The sequence below is a fragment of the Pseudophryne corroboree genome, unplaced genomic scaffold, assembly GCF_028390025.1.
Source record: "Pseudophryne corroboree isolate aPseCor3 unplaced genomic scaffold, aPseCor3.hap2 scaffold_394, whole genome shotgun sequence".
Classification (NCBI taxonomy): domain Eukaryota; kingdom Metazoa; phylum Chordata; class Amphibia; order Anura; family Myobatrachidae; genus Pseudophryne; species Pseudophryne corroboree.
This window is the reverse complement of record NW_026970036.1, coordinates 584,994-600,274: the sequence shown is the minus strand read 5'-3', so window position 1 is coordinate 600,274 and position 15,281 is coordinate 584,994. Positions and strand designations below refer to the sequence as shown.

Below are 15,281 nucleotides of genomic sequence, written 5' to 3'. Positions count from 1 at the left end.
GTTTAATGCGAACTAAGGGTCATCCAAGCGCCGCAAAAGGCCGCCATGCCCTGCATACCCCTTTTCTCTTTTCATATGCAGATGAGGGTTCCAGCCAACTTTGGCCCACTGCTTGGATGACATCACCGTATGCAAATCCGTCTTCTGCAGACCTTTTCCCAGGAATGCTTGTACTAGTTGTTGCATTTGGTTTGTTGTTTGGGGGTGCTTCAGTATTAGGCAGCCTTCTGCTCTCCCATGTTCATCTGAAAATATGTGTTCTCCCTGCAGTTGTTGTCCCCAGATGAGAGTTCCCTTGTGCTGCCTCAGTTGAATCTCCTTTACTTGACAGAGATGTGCCTGAGCAGCGGCCCTCCCCAGCCCTATCCCAAATCATACTTATTTTGCATAGGAGATACCATTGTCATGAAGATTGTTCTCCCAGGGTGAGGTTCATTCATTGCATTCTGGGTATGCTGACCCCTGTCATTTCCCCAAATGTGGGAAACTCGACTGCATTATTTGTGGTAGTGGGGGACTGTGTTTGTGCTTTCCTCTGGTCAGCTCTGGTAAAAGTCAGATTTCTTTGTCTCAGATCTTCCTCTAGCCTTGTTCTTTTTTCGAGAGTTTCCTTGTGCTGCCTCAGTTGGATCTCCTTCACTTGACAGGGGGGTGCCCGAACAGCGACCCTCCCCAGCTCTAGCCCAACTCCTACTTACCTGCCAGGTGAGATACTATGATCAGGAAGGTGCTTCTCCCAGGGCAAGGCTCACCCAATGCACTCTGGGTGTGCTGCTCCTACGATTTCCCCAAATGTGGGACACTTGATTACATAATTTGTGTTTCCTCTGGTCGGCTCTCGTATAATTCAGATCTCTTTGTCTCAGGTCTCTCTCCAGCCTAGTTTGCTGTCTGTTTCCACTTCTCTTTTCTTGAGCCGCTCCCTTCTATGCCCTTGTGCACTATCCTGACTTCTCCCGTCTGCTTACTTTGTGCCTTCCAACGCACAATGCAAACTACAGGTAGTGCTGCAGGGCCCACACCCTTTTACTTGCTTTACAGAGCAGCTCTGGAGCTGTTACAGTGCCCAGCTGCTGCAAGAAATCAGCTTGAATGCTTCAGGGGCTGGGGCATAGCCAACATGAGCCCCACACCGAAGGAAGGTGGAGGTGTTTAATGCAAACTAGGGGTCATCCAAGCGCCGCAAAAGGCCGCCATGCCCTGCACACCTCTTTTTTATTTTCATATGCAGACGAGGGTTGAAGCCAACTTTGACCCACTGCTTGGATGACATCACCATATGCAAATCCATCTGCTGCAGGCCTTCCCCCAGGAATGCTTGCACTAGTAGTTGCATTTGGTTTGTTGTTTGGGGGTGCTTCAGTGTTAGGCAGCCTTCTGCCCTCCCATGTTCATCTGAAAATATGTGTTCTCCCTGCAGTTGTTGTCCCCAGATGAGAGTTCCCTTGTGTTGCCTCAGTTGAATCTCCTTTACTTGACAGAGATGTGCCTGAGCAGCGGCCCTCCCCAGCCCTATCCCAAATCATACTTATTTTGCATAGGAGATACCATGGTCATGAAGATTGTTCTCCCAGGGTGAGGTTCATTCATTGCACTCTGGGTATGCTGACCCCTGTGATTTCCCCAAATGTGGGAAACTCGACTGCATTATTTGTGGTAGTGGGGGACTGCGTTTGTGCTTTCCTCTGGTCAGCTCTGGTAAAAGTCAGATTTCTTTGTCTCAGATCTTCCTCTAGCCTTGTTCTTCTTTCGAGAGTTCCCTTGTGCTGCCTCAGTTGGATCTCCTTCACTTGACAGGGGGTGCCCGAGCAGCAATCCTCCACAGCTCTAGCCCAACTCCTACTTACCTGCCAGGTGAGATACTATGATGTTCACTGTTAGGGCAATCAGGATGTGGAATTCCCTGCCAGGGAAGGTGGTAATGGCGGACTCTGTAATTGGATTTAAAAAAGGAATGGATACATTTCTGAATGAAAAAGCTATCCAAGGTTATAATACTTAAAATATCAACATGGTTAATCCGGGGGTAACATGAGTTATAGTAGCTAACTAGTCATAAAACATTATTCAGCAAGTATGTAGAATCATCACAACTTAAAACAGGTTGAACACGATGGGCAATTTGCCTCTATTCAACCTCAAAAACTATGTTACTATATGTTACTATATTACTATGTTACTGTAGTATACAGAACACCACAATGTAATGAGCAGTGATAGTGAGCACTGATGAGGATACTAGAACTGACACTGAGCAGCAAGATGCAGCACTGGACTATTAGTAATGTACTGTAGTATGCTGAGCACCACAATGCAGCACAAGACAATGAGCAGTGATACTGAGCACTGATGAGGATACTACTGAGAACTGACACTGAGCAGGAGAGACACACTACTAGTATTACTGAGCAGCAATAAGTAACCACTGATACTGAGCACTGATATTGAGATTTCCACTGAGAGAACATAGCCACGTCCTCTCCGCTCTCTCTTCAATGCTCGAGTAAAAATGGCGGCAACGCGCAGCTCTTTATATGGAATCCGAATCTCGAGAGAATCCGACAGCGGGATGATGACATTTTCCCTTGTTCAGGTTTTCCGAGTCAGGCGGGAACAACCGAGCCTGCCTCGGACCAGTGTAAACCACGTGGAGTTCGTCGGGAATTCGGTTCTCGGAGAACCGAACCCGCTCCTCTCTACCTTATACCCATCAATTTTTTTATTTTCAATCTAAGCCCCTGCAGTTTTCTGTAAGCATCTGCTTCGCTATGATGATCAACAAGTCACAAGGGCAAACACTCAGGGCTTGAGGCGTAGATCTTAGGACCAGCTGCTACAAGCATGGCAGAGGTGTCACTATCACTGGTGACACCCAGAGAGGTGGCGAAGGAGATTGTAATGCAGTGCGCGCAGATAAGCAGCGCAATGGTAAAAAGGAGGCATGGTTTCATAGGTAGGGGCGTGGCCTGGTGGCCTGAATCTACATTTTGTTGCTCCGGGTGTCCCGGGGGTTGGGGGCTGCACCCGGGGACTAGTATGTGTGCGGTGCTGGCTCCTGCACAGTGACAGGGCATGGCCACCCAGCATGACACCTCCATTCTTGACCATGCTGTAATTGCAGTCGCACTGCAGTTCAGCGTGATCATAATAAATGGTGTAGCCTCCTGCTGGTGCAGACTGTATGTGCGCGCAGGAAGCCGCCACCATTTTTGTGATCACAGCGGCTGAATGTGATGTCATACAGCCGCTGTGACCACGCCCCCTGTGTCTCCTCCGTTGCAGACCCCATTTTGAAGCCTTGCCCCCGCACCGCTCCATCCCTGACTTGGAAATGGAGTGTTGCTGACCCCCCTCTCCCCCCCCCGCCCCGATTGACAGGCAGAGGCGATCGCATTCTCTGCGGGGTGCCGCAGAAAATGCAGGCACATGCGTATGCTGTTAGCAATTTTTGCAGTTGGATCGCTTATTGTGATTGCATTCCAACCTGAATCAGGCCCTATTACCTATCACAATGCGCTGCGGGCAGTACAAAATTGGGTTAATATAGGAGTAAAACTCCCAGACCTGTGCTCCTTAACTGTACCTGGTGGCTAGTGGAGCGGCTGCCCAGTAATCAGTGTCCACGCCAGTGCGCACACGGTCCACCCCCTACGGCCACGCTCCCCTTCATCAGCGGCCTCGTGATCCGGAAGGGCGGTGTGTGTGTGACTGACCTTAGGAAGAAACTGGAGCCTCCGCTGCAGTGACCCAGCAACCAGGGCACGGGAGTATACAGCGCCGCTGGGAGTGATGAAGCTGCAGTAAAGATGTCTATTAGACCTAGCCTGCTGCAGCCCTTGTAGATTCTCATAAAACAAGTTCTTCTTTTCTTGTCAAAATTAATAGCTAAGAATAGGCTGCCTGAGGCAGGCCCCTGTTAAGTGGCCTGCTACTGAAGGCACCAACTACAAACTGAGCTCCCTGTTCATGGAAGCGGGGTTATAGAGGAGGATGCGCTGAGCATCTTGGGAACAGTCAAAAGCTTTGAGCCGGTTGGTGCCTCAGATCAAGATCCTACTCTACACCCCAATGTGAATCCTTGTGGAGTCCAGTGTACCCCACAGAAGAAATTAATGTGTCACACCCATTGGCAGCAACCTTAGAATAGCTGCTGACAGGCACAATTGAGAAAGGAAAGGGGGGGGGGGGACATTTGAATCCAGCACATAGATGCAATTCAAATATGTAATTTGTACCTTCCTATTTTAAAATATAATGGATGAACCTCACCCTGTGAGAACAATCTTCATGATCAAGAGATCTCATATGCAAAATAAGTATGAGTTGGGATAGGGCTGGGGAGGGTGGCTGCTCGGGCAGCCCCTCCCCCGTCAAGTTAAGGAGATTCAACTGAGGACGCACAAGGGAACTCTCGTCTGGGGACAACAACTGCAGGGAGACCACATCTGTTCAGATGAACATGGGAGGGTGGAAGGCTGCCTAATATTGAAGCACCATCAAATATCAAACCATATGCAACAACTAGTACAAGCATTCCTGGGGGAAGGTCTGCAGAAGACGGATTTGCATACGGTGATGTCATCCAAGATGTGGGCCAAAGTTGGCTGGAACCCTCATCTGCATATGAAAAGAGAAAAGGGGCATGCAGGGCATGGCGGCCTTTTGCGGTGCTTGGATGACCCCTAGTTCGCATTAAACACCCCCACCCTCCTTTGGTGTGGGGCTCATGTTGGCCATGCCCCATCCCCTGAAGCATTCAAGCTGATTTCTTGCAGCAGCTGGGCACTGTAACAGCTCCAGAGCTGTTCTGTAAGGCAAGTAAAAGGGTGTGGGCCCTGCAGCACCACCTGTAGTTCGCATTGTGCGTTGGAAGGCACAAAGTAAGCAGACGGGAGGAGAAGTCAGGATAGTGCGCAAGGGCATCCTTTTCTCTTAGTCCGTAGAGGATGCTGGGGTCACATTAAGAACCATGGGGTATAGACGGGATCCGCAAGAGACATGGGCACTTTAAGACTTTCAAAGGGTGTGAACTGGCTCCTCCCTCTATGCCCCTCCTCCAGACTCCAGTTATAGGAACTGTGCCCAGGGAGACGGACATTTCGAGGAAAGGATTTATTGTTAAACTAAGGTGAGCATCTTACCAGCTCACACCTTAAGCATGCCGCAGAACGTGGCATTCAACAGAACACAAGCCAACGGCATGAACAATTGCAGCAAAAAGCTGACCAGAACCATAACATAACATGTGTATAACCACAAGTAATAACTGCAGACACAGTATGGACTGGGACGGGTGCCCAGCATCCTCTACGGACTAAGAGAAAAGGATTTACCGGTAGGTATTAAAATCCTATTTTCTCATACGACCTAGAGGATGCTGGGGTCACATTAAGAACCATGGGGTTATACCAAAGCTCTTGAACGGGTGGGAGAGTGCGTACGACTCTGCAGCACCGAATGACCCAACTTGAGGTTATCATCAGCCAAGGTATCAAACTTGTAAAACTTAGCAAAAGTGTTTACTAAATAGCTGCTCGGCAAAGTTGCAATGCCGAGACTCCCCGACCAGCTGCCCAGGATGAACCCACCTTTCTAGTAGAATGGGTCTTCACCTAATTCAGTAACGGCAATCCTGCCATGGAATGAGCATGCTGAATCTTACCACAGATCCAGCGCATAATGGTCTACATGGAAGCAGGACACCCAATCCTGTTGGGAGCATACAGGACAAACAGAGCCTCTGTTTTCCTAATCTGAACCGTTCTGGTGACATAAATTTTCAAAGTTCTGACCACAGCCAGAGACTTTGACTCAACGAAGGTGTCAGTGGCCAAAGGCACCATGTGGAAAGATGAACCACCTTCGGCAGAAATTGTTGACGTGTCCTCAATTCTGCTCTATCTTCATGAAAGATCAAATAAAGGCTCTTGTGATACTGCATGGTTTGTACTGTTTTCCATGTGCTCCCAGATCTTTCAAGCAAGTAGCATGGTCAAGAAAGTTCTGTTTGAAAAGAAACAACATTTACTGTCATTGTTATAGAATTTGGGAGAAAAAACAAGAAGAAATCTGCACTGTTGACGCACTGGACAGAATGAATGAATCATAAAATATAACCTTTATTAAGTATGTATTAAAATTGGATAAATATTAATATTATTATCCCAAACTGCAGTGAAACATAAAGGTTAAAATCACAGAACTAACATACATGTGCATAAGAAGAATAAAGAGATGTGAAAAAAAGGTTTAAAAAGCGTGTCCGTGTGTGATTATTTTTGAAGGCACAACCCTGGCGGGGTTGTTTATATAGATATATATGTTGCTAATAATCACTTTCTAGCGTAATGTTATTAAATAGCTGTTAGTATCTATGTCGTCAGGTACCACTGGGTCGTATCCTATATACTCCCTTCACTCAATAGGGGTTACCTCCCGGGAAGCCATCCCCATTGGCGAATTTGTGGGGGTGATTGAGTATAACCGGTAAGCTAACCTCCAATTTGTGGGGTGCTTAGGTAGATGGGGATCACTTATTTCTCTGTGTCCCCTAAGACTATATTCCTAAATTCAATACCACAGGGGGATAGCTTTCTATATCGGATAAGGAATCACTTGATAGGGAAATCTCTATGCATCATGGAAAGATCATATTTATTAATATCCAAACTAAAAAAATGATGAATAGCTTTAATTTAGCTGTTTAGATATAGTTAATTGGCGAGATATACCAACAGGTGCGGTTGCCTTAAGGAATATGGCAATTCCAATATAAATAGCAGCCCTCCTTCATATAATCAGCCAGATCTTATTAAATCTGGTCCAGATATAGCCGTTCAGATATACTTAATTGACAACATATATCAATCGGTGGGGTTGCCTTAAGGAATATAGCAATTCCAATTCTCATATAAATAGCAACCTTCCTTCATATATTCAGCCAGATCTTATTTAATCTGATCTAGGCGTAGGCAATAATGCTTTCCTTAGAGGTATAGCCACCTCAATTCTTATTAGGAAGCAAAGTGTCTGTCATAATGGTTTATCCAATTCATCTAAGAAATAATATATTCCATGTGTCAGAGATTCATTACTCTCTATTTACACTGTTAAAGAGTTAATTCTTATTATGTTACAGTGTAATGAAATTATCATATAGGGAGATGTGGCAATTCCATGTGCTATATATATAATAACCCTTAGTGGTCCAGATTCCACAATGAGGGATTTTCTTATAAACCGCTGAAACACACAGCTGTTTGACTGACTTCCAAATATATCTATCTCACTTTGTAACAGTCTTATGATAGAGAAACTGTTACATATTCGGTCACTTAGTTATCTAAAGGTAAACAGACTCAGTGTGAGGGTAATATAATATATCAAATGCGCTGTCAATAATCGTGGTAACTGGTGTAATAATGTGGTATATTGAGTATGCTAGTAAGGCATATAACTGCTCTCCAGCCTTTAAGTGTTACCAATCAATTTGTTACACTGTAAAGGATTTATGGTGTCCTGTTAGGACATGCAGCTGCTAGGCTGACTCAAAGATTTATCCATTTGTAACAATGATGTAACAGTTATATACATGTTACTGGTATTACATAGAAATAGTATGACACAGGCCAGCAGTCCCATGTGTCTAGATTCCACAATAGGAGATTTTCTTTGTCTTATAAACTGCTGGAACACACAGCTGCTAGACTGACTTCAAATATATATATTACTTTGTAACAGTCTTATAGTAAAGAGACTGTTACACACTGTCATTTAGTTATCTCAAGGTTAGCAGATTCTGTGTGAGGATAGTGTTCTGTTAGAACATGCAGCTGCTAGGCTGACTCATAGAAAATGTATCCATTTGTAACAAATGACACATACAGCATTAAATTAATATCTATAGCAGCCCATGTGACATCTCTACTCTTATCATAATTGTCTGGTTATTGCCAATCTGGACAGCAGGAGTGATATATATTCACTAGTCCCAATATCCCATCATATAAATATACCCACACTGATATACTTTCTTATCAAGAGTTATTAGTAGCTATCTGTATGCACTTTAGACATTGTATCTGCTAAGTGACATCATATCTAGTGTATTCCTTTCTTATAGCTCAGCTTCTATTCCCTATTAGTGGAGACTAACAGCTAACATCATAATCATATATTTTTGTTTTATAACATTTCACATGAGTCAAATACACGCGGACACGCCGTGCCCTACACGTGTGTTTCACTGCATCTATGGCAACTTACATTAAAGCTAACAAGAAAGCACACTCGTTCTGTCTTTAAACTGATAAAAGAAACCCCAATAATATGGGGCATGCAAAAATTGAGATAAAACTCAGTTTTGCTCCTCTCCACGGAAATCTTTAATAAAAGGCGAAATATTTGTTAGTTCTGAAGAGAAACCAGAGCATGACCAAGATTCCACCTGTCGCCTGAGTGCCATGCCAGCAGTTCTCATTGAGCTCAAAGTGAGCACCCAATTTGAAAGAAAGATAGCAGATTTCTCACCAGGCTTCCCCTAGCTATAAACATGGTTTGTACTCTTTTCCATGTGTTCCCAGATCTTTCAAGCAATTAGTATAGTCAAGAAAGTTCTGTTTGAAAAGAAACAAACATTTACTGTCATTTCTATGCAAATGAGCTTACATTAAAGCACACTCGTTCTATCTTTAAACAGATAAAATAAAACCCCAATAAGATGGGGAATGCAAAATTTGAGATAAAACTCAGTTTTGCTCCTCTCCACGGAAATCTTTAGTAAAAGGCGAAAGATTTGTTCGTTCTGAAGAGAAACCAGAGCATGACCAAGATTCCACCTGTCGCCTGAGTGCCATGCCAGCAGTCCTCATTCAGCTCAAAGTGAGCACCCAATTTGAAAGAAAGAAAGCAGATTTCTCACCAGGCTTCCCCTTGCTATAAGCATGGTTTTTACTCTTTTCCATGTGCTCCCAGATCTTTCAAGCAAGTAGCATGGTCAAGAAAGTTCTGTTTGAAAAGAAACAGACATTTACTGTCATTGTTATACAAATAAACTTACATTAAAGCCAACAAGAAAGCACACTCATTCTGTCCTTAAACTGATAAAAGAAACCCCAATAATATGGGGCATGCAAAAATTGAGATAAAACTCAGTTTTGCTCCTCTCCACGGAAATCTTTAATAAATGGCGAAAGATTTGTTCATTCTGAAGAGAAACCAGAGCATGACCAAGATTCCACCTGTCGCCTGAGTGCCATGCCAGCAGTCCTCATTCAGATCAAAGTGAGCGCCCAATTTGAAAGAAAGCAGATTTCTCACCTGGCTTCTTCTTGCTATAAGCATGGTTTGTACTGTATTCCATGTGCTCCCAGATCTTTCAAGCAAGTAGCATGGTCAAGAAAGTTCTGTTTGAAAAGAAACAAACATTTACTGTAATTTCTATGCAAATGAGCTTTCATTAAAGCACACTCATTCTATCTTTAAACCGATAAAAGAAAATCCAAAAAGATGGGGCATGCAAAAATTGAGGTAAAACTCAGTTTTGCTCCTCTCCACGGAAATCTTTAGTAAAAGGCGAAAGATTTGTTCGTTCTGAAGAGAAGCCAGAGCATGACCAAGATTTTCATCTGAAAATATGTGTTCTCCCTGCAGTTGTTGTCCCCAGATGAGAGTTCCCTTGTGCTGCCTCAGTTGAATCTCCTTTACTTGACAGAGATGTGCCTGAGCAGCGGCCCTCCCCAGCCCTATCCCAAATCATACTTATTTTGCATAGGAGATACCATGGTCATGAAGATTGTTCTCCCAGGGTGAGGTTCATTCATTGCATTCTGGGTATGCTGACCCCTGTGATTTCCCCAATGTGGGAAACTCGACTGCATTATTTGTGGTAGTGGGGGACTGTGTTTGTGCTTTCCTCTGGTCAGCTCTGGTAAAAGTCAGATTTCTTTGTCTCAGATCTTCCTCTAGCCTTGTTCTTCTTTCGAGAGTTCCCTTGTGCTGCCTCAGTTGGATCTCCTTCACTTGACAGGGGGTGCCCGAGCAGCAATCCTCCACAGCTCTAGCCCAACTCCTACTTATCTGCCAGGTGAGATACTATTATCTTCACTGTTAGGGCAATCAGGATGTGGAATTCCCTGCCAGGGAAGGTGGTAATGGCGGACTCTGTAATTGGATTTAAAAAAGGAATGGATACATTTCTGAATGAAAAAGCTATCTAAGGTTATAATACTTAAAATATCAACATGGTTAATCCGGGGGTAACATGAGTTATAGTAGCTAACTAGTCATAAAACATTATTCAGCAAGTATGTAGAATCATCACAACTTAAAACAGGTTGAACACGATGGGCAATTTGCCTCTATTCAACCTCAAAAACTATGTTACTATATGTTACTATATTACTATGTTACTGTAGTATACAGAAAACCAAAATGCAATGAACAGTGATAGTGAGCACTGATGAGGATACTAGAACTGACACTGAGCAGCAAGATGCAGCACTGGACTATTAGTAATGTACTGTAGTATGCTGAGCACCACAATGCAGCACAAGACAATGAGCAGTGATACTGAGCACTGATGAGGATACTACTGAGAACTGACACTGAGCAGGAGAGACACACTACTAGTATTACTGAGCAGCAATAAGTAACCACTGATACTGAGCACTGATATTGAGATTTCCACTGAGAGAACATAGCCACGTCCATTCCGCTCTCTCTTCAATGCACGAGTAAAAATGGCGGCAACGCGCAGCTCTTTATATGGAATCCGAATCTCGCGAGAATCCGACAGCGGGATGATGACATTTTCCCTTGTTCAGGTTTTGCGAGTCAGGCGGGAACAACCGAGCCTGCCTCGGACCAGTGTAAACAACGTGGAGTTCGTGGGGAATTCGGTTCTCGGAGAACCGAACCCGCTCCTCTCTACCTTATACCAATCAATTTTTTTATTTTCAATCTAAGCCCCTGCAGTTTTCTGTAAGCATCTGCTTCGCTATGATGATCAACAAGTCACAAGGGCAAACACTCAGGGCTTGAGGCGTAGATCTTAGGACCAGCTGCTACAAGCATGGCAGAGGTGTCACTATCACTGGTGACACCCAGAGAGGTGGCGAGGGAGATTGTAATGCAGTGCGCGCAGATAAGCAGCGCAATGGTAAAAAGGAGGCATGGTTTCATAGGTAGGGGCGTGGCCTGGTGGCCTGAATCTACATTTTGTTGCTCCGGGTGTCCCGGGGGTTGGGGGCTGCACCCGGGGACTAGTGTGTGAGCGGTGCTGGCTCCTGCACAGTGAAAGGGCATGGCCACCCAGCATGACGCCTCCCTTCTTGACCATGCTGTAATTGCAGTCGCACTGCAGTTCAGCGTGATCATAAAAAATGGTGTAGCCTCCTGCTGGTGCAGACTGTATGTGCGCGCAGGAAGCCGCCACCATTTTTGTGATCACAGCGGCTGAATGTGATGTCATACAGCCGCTGTGACCACGCCCCCTGTGTCTACTCCGTTGCAGACCCCATTTTGAAGCCTTGCCCCCGCACCGCTCCATCCCTGACTTGGAAATGGAGTGTTGCTGACCCACCTATCCCCCCCCGCCCCGATTGACAGGCAGAGGCGATCGCATTCTCTGCGGGGTGCCGCAGAAAATGCAGGCACATGCGTATGCTCTTAGCAATTTTTGCAGTTGGATCGCTTATTGTGATTGCAATCCAACCTGAATCAGGCCCTATTACCTATCACAATGCGCTGCGGGCAGTACAAAATTGGGTTAATATAGGAGAAAAACCCCCAGACCTGTGCTCCTTAACTGTACCTGGTGGCTAGTGGAGCGGCTGCCCAGTAATCAGTGTCCACGCCAGTGCGCACACGGTCCACCCCCTACGGCCACGCTCCCCTTCATCAGCGGCCTCGTGATCCGGAAGGGTGGTGTGTGTGTGACTGACCTTAGGATGAAACCGGACCCTCCGCTGCAGTGACCCAGCAACCAGGGCACGGGAGTATACAGCGCCGCTGGGAGTGATGAAGCTGCAGTAAAGATGTCTATTAGACCTAGCCTGCTGCAGCCCTTGTAGATTCTCATAAAACAAGTTCTTCTTTTCTTGTCAAAATTTATAGCTAAGAATAGGCTGCCTGAGGCAGGCCCCTGTTAAGTGGCCTGCTACTGAAGGCACCAACTACAAACTGAGCTCCCTGTTCATGGAAGCGGGGTTATAGAGGAGAATGCACTGAGCATCTTGGGAACAGTCAAAAGCTTTGAGCCGGTTGGTGCCTCAGATCAAGATCCTACTCTACACCCCAATGTGAATCCTTGTGGAGTCCAGTGTACCCCACAGAAGAAATTAATGTGTCACACCCATTGGCAGCAACCTTAGAATAGCTGCTGACGGGCACAATTGAGAAAGGAAGGGGGGGGGGGGACATTTGAATCCAGCACATAAATGCAATTCAAATATGTAATTTGTACCTTCCTATTTTAAAATATAATGGATGAACCTCACCCTGTGAGAACAATCTTCATGATCAAGAGATCTCATATGCAAAATAAGTATGAGTTGGGATAGGGCTGGGGAGGGTGGCTGCTCGGGCAGCCCCTCCCCCGTCAAGTTAAGGAGATTCAACTGAGGAAGCACAAGGGAACTCTCGTCTGGGGACAACAACTGCAGGGAGACCACATCTTTTCAGATGAACATGGGAGGGCGGAAGGCTGCCTAATACTGAAGCACCATCAAATATCAAACCATATGCAACATCTAGTACAAGCCTTCCTGGGGGAAGGTCTGCAGCAGACGGATTTGCATACAGTGATGTTATTCAAGCAGTGGGCCAAAGTTGGCTGGAACCCTCATCTGCATATGAAAAGAGAAAAGGGGCGTGCAGGGCATGGCGGCCTTTTGCAGTGCTTGGATGACCCCTAGTTCTCATTAAACACCCCCACCCTCCTTTGGTGTGGGGCTCATGTTGGCCATGCCCCATCCCCTGAAGCATTCAAGCTGATTTCTTGCAGCAGCTGGGCACTGTAACAGCTCCAGAGCTGTTCTGTAAGGCAAGTAAAAGGGTGTGGGCCCTGCAGCACCACCTGTAGTTTGCATTGTGCGTTGGAAGGCACAAAGTAAGCAGACGGGAGGAGAAGTCAGGATAGTGCGCAAGGGCATCCTTTTCTCTTAGTCCGTAGAGGATGCTGGGGTCACATTAAGAACCATGGGGTATAGACGGGATCCGCAAGAGACATGGGCACTTTAAGACTATCAAAGGGTGTGAACTGGCTCCTCCCTCTATGCCCCTCCTCCAGACTCCAGTTATAGGAACTGTGCCCATGGAGACGGACATTTCGAGGAAAGGATTTATTGTTAAACTAAGGTGAGCATCTTACCAGCTCACACCTTAAGCATGCCGCAGAACGTGGCATTCAACAGAACACAAGCCAACGGCATGAATAATTGCAGCAAAAAGCTGACCAGAACCATAACACAACATGTGTATAACCACAAGTAATAACTGCAGACACAGTATGGACTGGGACGGGTGCCCAGCATCCTCTACAGACTAAGAGAAAAGGATTTACCGGTAGGTATTAAAATCCTATTTTCTCATACGACCTAGAGGATGCTGGGGTCACATTAAGAACCATGGGGTTATACCAAAGCTCTTGAACGGGTGGAAGAGTGCGTACGACTCTGCAGCACCGAATGACCCAACTTGAAGTTATCATCGGCCAAGGTATCAAACTTGTAAAACTTAGCAAAAGTGTTTACTAAATAGCTGCTCGGCAAAGTTGCAATGCCGAGACTCCCCGACCTGCTGCCCAGGATGAACCCACCTTTCTAGTAGAATGGGTCTTCACCTAATTCAGTAACGGCAATCCTGCCATGGAATGAGCATGCTGAATCTTACCACAGATCCAGCGCATAATGGTCTACATGGAAGCAGGACACCCAATCCTGTTGGGAGCATACAGGACAAACAGAGCCTCTGTTTTCCTAATCTGAACCGTTCTGGTGACATAAATTTTCAAAGTTCTGACCACAGCCAGAGACTTTGACTCAACGAAGGTGTCAGTGGCCAAAGGCACCATGTGGAAAGATGAACCACCTTCGGCAGAAATTGTTGACGTGTCCTCAATTCTGCTCTATCTTCATGAAAGATCAAATAAAGGCTCTTGTGATACTGCATGGTTTGTACTGTTTTCCATGTGCTCCCAGATCTTTCAAGCAAGTAGCATGGTCAAGAAAGTTCTGTTTGAAAAGAAACAAACATTTACTGTCATTGTTATGCAAATAAACTTACATTAAAGCTAACCAGAAAGCACACTCGTTCTGTCTTTAAACTGATAAAAGAAACCCCAATAATATGGGCATACCTCCCAACTTTGTCGGCTCGCAAAGAGGGACACACGCGCGGCGAAGTCGCACGCGCTCCCAAAAAGGGCGTGGCCTAAGTAAAAAGGGGCATGGCTTCGCGGGAGGACCCGCGATCGCGAGTCACGCCCCCGTTTTCGGCACTGAGGGGGCATGCCCAGCGCTCTGTGAGCCGCTGGCATGCCACCTCTCCCTCTGACTTCAGTGAATAGACGCTGTGCGCACAGCGACTATTCACCGCTGCTCTGCTAAGCAGGGCAGCGACAGACAGAGCCTCCCAACTGTCCTCCCCACCGCGGGACACTGCGGCCCGCAGGTGGGACAGCGGGACAGTCCCCAAAAAACGGGACTGTCCCGCGAAAATCGGGACAGTTGGGAGGTATGATATGGGGCATGCAAAAATTGAGATAAAACTCAGTTTTGCTCCTCTCCATGGAAATCTTTAGTAAAAGGCGATAGATTTGTTCGTTCTGAAGAGAAACCAGAGCATGACCAAGATTCCACCTGTCGCCTGAGTGCCATGCCAGCAGTCCTCATTCAGCTCAAAGTGAGCACCCAATTTGAAAGAAAGAAAGCAGATTTCTCACCAGGCTTCCCCTTGCTATAAACATGGTTTGTACTCTTTTCCATGTGCTCCCAGATCTTTCAAGCAATTAGTATGGTCAAGAAAGTTCTGCTTGAAAAGAAACAGACATTTATTGTCATTGTTATGCAAATAAACTTACATTAAAGCTAACAAGAAAGCACACTCGTTCTGTCTTTAAACTGATAAAAGAAACCCCAATAATATGGGGCATGCAAAAATTGAGATAAAACTCAGTTTTGCTCCTCTCCACGGATAATCTTTAATAAAAGGCGAAAGATTTGTTCATTCTGAAGAGAAACCAGAGCATGACCAAGATTCCACCTGTCGCCTGAGTGCTGTGC

The 15,281-nt window shown here is 45.8% G+C and overlaps 10 non-coding genes across 10 annotated transcripts; 4 read left to right on the top strand and 6 right to left on the bottom strand.

The window, feature by feature from the left end:
• The first annotated feature begins 374 nt into the window (after positions 1–374).
• Positions 375–538, top strand: LOC135022805 (U1 spliceosomal RNA). The gene has a single exon (XR_010219827.1). It is a non-coding gene; the product is annotated as a U1 spliceosomal RNA (small nuclear RNA).
• Positions 539–690: 152 nt separating this feature from the next.
• LOC135022917 (U1 spliceosomal RNA) lies at positions 691–853 on the top strand. Its single transcript, XR_010219932.1, has one exon. It is a non-coding gene; the product is annotated as a U1 spliceosomal RNA (small nuclear RNA).
• Positions 854–1,524: 671 nt separating this feature from the next.
• On the top strand, positions 1,525–1,688 carry LOC135022906 (U1 spliceosomal RNA). The gene has a single exon (XR_010219923.1). It is a non-coding gene; the product is annotated as a U1 spliceosomal RNA (small nuclear RNA).
• Positions 1,689–8,316: 6,628 nt separating this feature from the next.
• On the bottom strand, positions 8,317–8,432 carry LOC135022949 (U5 spliceosomal RNA). The gene has a single exon (XR_010219960.1). It is a non-coding gene; the product is annotated as a U5 spliceosomal RNA (small nuclear RNA).
• A 275-nt stretch (positions 8,433–8,707) lies between these two features.
• Positions 8,708–8,823, bottom strand: LOC135022928 (U5 spliceosomal RNA). The gene has a single exon (XR_010219939.1). It is a non-coding gene; the product is annotated as a U5 spliceosomal RNA (small nuclear RNA).
• A 286-nt stretch (positions 8,824–9,109) lies between these two features.
• LOC135022944 (U5 spliceosomal RNA) lies at positions 9,110–9,225 on the bottom strand. The gene has a single exon (XR_010219955.1). It is a non-coding gene; the product is annotated as a U5 spliceosomal RNA (small nuclear RNA).
• Positions 9,226–9,495: 270 nt separating this feature from the next.
• Positions 9,496–9,611, bottom strand: LOC135022933 (U5 spliceosomal RNA). Its single transcript, XR_010219944.1, has one exon. It is a non-coding gene; the product is annotated as a U5 spliceosomal RNA (small nuclear RNA).
• A 144-nt stretch (positions 9,612–9,755) lies between these two features.
• Positions 9,756–9,918, top strand: LOC135022865 (U1 spliceosomal RNA). Its single transcript, XR_010219884.1, has one exon. It is a non-coding gene; the product is annotated as a U1 spliceosomal RNA (small nuclear RNA).
• A 4,813-nt stretch (positions 9,919–14,731) lies between these two features.
• Positions 14,732–14,844, bottom strand: LOC135022955 (U5 spliceosomal RNA). The gene has a single exon (XR_010219965.1). It is a non-coding gene; the product is annotated as a U5 spliceosomal RNA (small nuclear RNA).
• Positions 14,845–15,130: 286 nt separating this feature from the next.
• LOC135022953 (U5 spliceosomal RNA) lies at positions 15,131–15,247 on the bottom strand. Its single transcript, XR_010219963.1, has one exon. It is a non-coding gene; the product is annotated as a U5 spliceosomal RNA (small nuclear RNA).
• Between the last annotated feature and the right edge of the window lie 34 nt (positions 15,248–15,281).